The following is a 5,523-nucleotide window of genomic DNA, read 5'->3' as shown; positions in this document are numbered from 1 at the left end:
TCCGAAAAGAGACATCCGAATTTGAAGAATTGCACAACTATGAATTCGATATTCATTTGATAATTGTTTTATCTTTTGATAAAGCAAATAGAAGTAACAGAATTAGTACGTTTGTGAAGTTAAATGTACAGAAAATTTCTGATGAAATTGAAAATCGTTGATCAGATGAATTCAGTATTAGTTTGGAGACTCCAAACATTGAACCAAGATTATAATTTGAAAGAATATTTTGCCACAACTACCATGATGAAACAGTATAGATGAGGTAAACAGGTGGTAGTTATGAATTGATTCATGAACATTACTGTATACGATGATCTGTCTGTATGAACAAGTCACTGAATTATGATTAAATTCGTTGCAAGATGAACAGTAAGCCAGGAAATAATGTTTCAGATTGAAACATTTGGGTTTACTATTACGTTGTAATACAGAAGATCCGAAGACATTGAGTACTTTTTGAGAAAAAGGTACAATACATTATCCTTGAATGGGAAGAAGAGTCAGAGATGATGAATCGAATTGGTAAGAATGAACCTTTTTATCTGATATAATATCGATTATCCACAGTTTTGAAGACTTTGAAATCTGTGACTACAACATATTATACTCTGATTAATTGATAGTCTGAATAGACTAATCAGAATTTGGCCGAATACTCTGTATGAGATGTGACGAACAGCTATCCATTCAGATTTGTGAAGACGATAGAGATATTAAGAAAGTACAGGAATAAATCTATTGTCCGAATTAAGACTTTAGATTTATTTGACAGAATGTGGCATCGATTAATTGATTGATGATCTGAGAGTTGAATTCGATTGATGGATTATCTGAGTCGATTTTCCACATATTGACGATATTCTCAGAACTTTAATACCTGATTCGGTATTATTTGATTTGATATGTTGCCACTTGAGGATTATAATTCCTGTAATAGCTATTGAGCCAATTTTGAGTTAATGATATGATGCTATGATGAAAAGAAATCCGATTTCTTGGGTTGAAATGATATTACCGAGGTATATGACATCAGATCAGACATGATTTGTCAATATCAGGTCGAGTTTGATTTGAGATACACAACGAATTTGACGATGAATCTGTATAGAAGAAAACGGAAAAGAAGAACCAAAATTGGTAATTGAATTATAGATATAACTTATGAAGCTAAAACTGATTAGTTAAGCGGAAAAAGTTATTCGTGAAACATCATTCAATTCATAGAATTTCATTTACAGAATCAGAATATGAAGGTGAATATTGAACTTCATTGAAGAAGATGTCAGATGGAATCGAGGATAGAAAAGATTTATTCTTTTCAGCTTAATACAATGATTCTGAATTGTTTCATGTATCTAAAGTAAGGAAGTATTGATAGATTCCTTCTGTGTACTTGAATCAGACAAGAGGACTAATGAAAAGATTCCGAGGTAAGTCGAATATTCGACAGATTCTTGATTTAGAATAGAAACAACTCAGAGAGAATTCTTTGCAGTATTTGAGTACAACTAATGATTGAAGTGAGAATAACTTCAGATATTCATTCAGTCTATCAGATTTGATATTTGGCGTGACTACGATTTCGAGGGCGAAATCATTTCTTAGAGGGGAGGAATTGTAAGGCCCGAAAATAGTCAATTAGTAATTATGGAATTTGAGAATTAAACTCCATATTATGGGCTAACATTGATTTGAGGAGTTATGAAAATGATAGATTTAATTTCCGAGCTGAAAATATTTAATTTGAGAATATGTGGATTTTGAGAATTAAATTCCGAGAATTCTTAAATTAAAAGAATAAATATTCGATTTGAATATTTATGGAATTGAAGATTTAATTCCATGTTTCGGAAATTAAAGAAGATGAATTTTGAAGATTTAACCTGATCAGGGAGTGATTTGCAATTATCGACGTTGAAGGGCTAAATTGCAAATAGCCAGAATTATTTAATTAATCCGAATTTAATTTACTTTTAATCCGACTATATTTAATTTGGGAATATTTAGAGTTTTGATTTAAATTCTAATATTCTTAAATTATGTAGGATTGAAATTGAATTAAAACGAAGGCCGAGGACTGAATTGCAATTTATGAAGTTTTAGGGACTAAATTGCAATTTACTCAATACATATCCGATTTTAAGTCTTAAATTCAGGAGTGAAACGTGTAGGCTGCATATGAAATTCAAAAGTTGAACAGTGGAAGCCGAGAACCCTTCTCGTTTTTCATTTTGGTTGATTTTCCGATTTTCAAAATGCCGTAACTTTTGATCCGTTCGTCCGATTTCGATTCCGAAAGATGTTCTGGAATCCTTGAGACGAGTACTTCGATTTGATGTAAGTTTCTGAGTACTTTAAGTATGTTTTGGAGAACGAAATTGGCAGAGATCAGTACATGAGCATATGATCTTGTTCTTGACGTGTTGTTTAGTTTATATTCGAAACCGGATTGAAGATTTAGTTTTGAATGAATCGTATGGATTCTCCAGCATGTATTCTCGAAATTTTAGCTGCTGGTATGTGGTTATTTGTCTGGTTTATGATCACATATGTTGAGATGAGATTGAATTCGAATACGATATTTCGTCGGTTACCGATTTTCAGTCGTTATGCCGTCGATTGATGTTTTGAGACAAGTTTGATAGATGATTGTCGAGATAAGATGTTATTTGATATGTTTAGCTACTGTTTTGAAGATTCAAACGATGTAGTATTGATTTGAAAATCTGTATGAATTGAATTGAAATTAGAAATGAATTTGATACCGTAACGATTCCCGATTGTCAATCGCTACGATGATTGGTTATGTTTTGAAACCATATGGATAGTCTACGATTGAGCTAATGAACTTGGGATTGTATACTGATTTTGTTAGATGCAATCTGTATATTTCAGACATGCTACGAGCTCAAGCAACTCAAGAAGTCGAATAGTGAACCGAGGAAGTTCGCTTGAAATTTGAAATGGTTTGATTGAAGATGTGCTGATGATTTCGACTCGATTCTGAAAGGATTGAATTGAACGAAGATGGATGTACATGTTTGAGGTTGAAGAATTCAGAACGGACAATATACGAAGGTAAAAGTGGACTATTATTTGATTGGGAATACAACTCGAGATGGTTTGTATCGAGTTCCCTTAAATCACATACTTGTTTGATTATTTGATCTTATGTGTTTTACTTTGAGTTATTGAATAAATGTTGATATAATGAATGCTTTGATGATGATATATTGCATTCATCTTGAAGACTTATTCCTTGATTTTGAAATGAACGGAAACGTTCGAATAGACGATTTGAGGAATCGTATATGTATGGCCTGGGTGGTTGTTTTAGCCTAGCGTCTGATTTGCATATATGATTGCTTCAAAGTCTAGAGAAGAAAGATAAGTAACCCCACCTCGAGCGGGAGAGTCGGTGGATTAGTTATGATATCTACTTCTCGGGATCCCAACCGACGAATGATGAAATGAACCTTGTTTTGAAAACATGCATTGTATTTACTGTTATATCATGATCTTGATATATGTTTGATATGCATGTTTAGTTGCTTTTACTGGGAAATATATTTCTCACCGGAGTTATCCGGCTATTGTTTTGTTGTATGTGTCATTGCAATAGGGGGATTGGAACAGGGCAAAAGCAATCATGAAGAACAAGGATTGAAGAGATATAGTGTGAGGATCCGAGTTAGGAGTTGTTTGAACTGCCATGAAGTTTATTGAGTCGTAAACATGATCATTTTAGAAGTTACTTGTATCAAGACTTGTTAAGGATGATCTAAAGGTCTTGTTATTATATTTGAAATTTGAGTAATGTTTCAAATATTTGACTCCAACATGTTGTATCTTGAACTGGTTTTTATATGACAAGATTATTGCATGTTTATGAGATTTTGATTATGTTGTAAAGCCTTGGAATGGTTTATTCCTAACAATTATAGCATGTTAGAATGCATGTTAGATGTTATGATTGATTAAACCATGTCTAGACTTTTGTAGGAGATGATCTTGAATCAATTGTAGGCTTGATTTCATTTTTGACAGCAGCTGAGCCAACATTTTGTTTCGGGTGCAGTGGCCGGCGCACGGGCTGTAAGAGTGGGTGCCCAGTGAGCCAACTGTGTGGCTATGGGCTTTGATGACTCTTTGTATAAACAATCTCTTGTTTAATATTATTTACACTTTTATGGCAATGACTTTATATTACTTCATATTGTTATATTGTGATATACTATTGTTGTTTTGATAAAGACCTTGAATATACTATAGTGTATGTAAGATGTGGTAGAACATGGAGATGTCTATCATGAAATACATCTTATAGTCACTGTATGTTCTAAAACCGTTCCTAGTCGATTGAGCCGTCCGATAATAAGGATAAGGATCGCTCGAGTTTGAGACTAGCATTTGCGATGCGGAGTACCACGTTTCATTGGTAGGGAACATGGAGATGTTCGAAGCATGCAAATGGATATTCATATGATGAATAATCGAACTACCCTATCCGGACTTTCCAAGTGGTTATCACTTATCGAGTGGATTAAGTCCGCGGTTTTGGTTGTACACCATTAGTCCTTACGACTTGAAACATCATGGAGACTCTATATGCTAGTGCTGTGCTTTGACTCGTTTACCGACTCTATGGGGGTCATCAGGTGTCGAGATTGGGTACAGTTACAACACATATAGGAGTCAATGCATTGTTGTCAAGGATTCACCACATACTTGCGAGTGTGGATATCCTATGCGATCTGAGGAGATATTAGTGTGATAAATCTCTGGCCAGAGTAATTGATGTGATTTAAGAAATGGTTTCTTAGTAGCACATGCGATGTCACTAATTTGATCTTCAAGATGTATTGCATAGTTATCGAATCTTGAGCGACTCTCGATATACCAATGGTTGTTGATTCGATCGGGATATATGGATGAAGGGACCGTACTGTACGCTAACCAAAATCTACTGGTTCTTGTAGGCACTATCAGTGATACCTAGGGAATCATGGGGCGATGTTGCTAGGCGCTTTACCATGATTCGTTGGGCAAGTCGGAAAGTGTTGTTCCGAGTCACAAGGAGTTGTGAGCCCACGGCTAGCTGTATCCCTGAACCATTGAGGGTCACACAGTGTAATGGAGTTTTAATCCCCGTTGAGAAAGTTAAATTTAAAGAGTTAAATTTAATGAACTAAGGAGTTGGACTTCTTAAATAAGAGTAAGGGAGTAGGATTTCCTAAAATGACATAGGGATGGACATTTTTGGAAACCACTGAATTCGGATTCAGGAAAATTTATTTTGACTTTAAAACGTGCAGAAATGGTTTCTGTGCACATTGGTGAAATCGTTTCATCAATCGGAGTCACGATGAATTTTATATTAATTTCTGAACGAGCGGGCTTTGCTTGTCGGGCCCCAGCTTATGACTAATGGGCCCTAAGGTGTTAGTGGCCTGCATTATAAATAAGTTATTTCAGTACAGAAATTACACACAACAGGTCATAATTTTTGAGACAGAAAAA

General features: G+C 34.7%; 1 long non-coding RNA gene across 1 annotated transcript; it reads left to right on the top strand.

The window, feature by feature from the left end:
• The first annotated feature begins 2,213 nt into the window (after nt 1–2,213).
• Nucleotides 2,214–3,708, top strand: LOC140874244 (uncharacterized). Its single transcript, XR_012148120.1, has 3 exons — nt 2,214–2,340; nt 2,899–3,081; nt 3,626–3,708. It is a non-coding gene; the product is annotated as an uncharacterized lncRNA (long non-coding RNA).
• Nucleotides 3,709–5,523: the final 1,815 nt, after the last annotated feature.

This window comes from Henckelia pumila, chromosome 1 (genome assembly GCF_033568475.1).
Source record: "Henckelia pumila isolate YLH828 chromosome 1, ASM3356847v2, whole genome shotgun sequence".
NCBI lineage: Eukaryota > Viridiplantae > Streptophyta > Magnoliopsida > Lamiales > Gesneriaceae > Henckelia > Henckelia pumila.
This window is presented reverse-complemented; position numbering and strand designations above follow the sequence as displayed.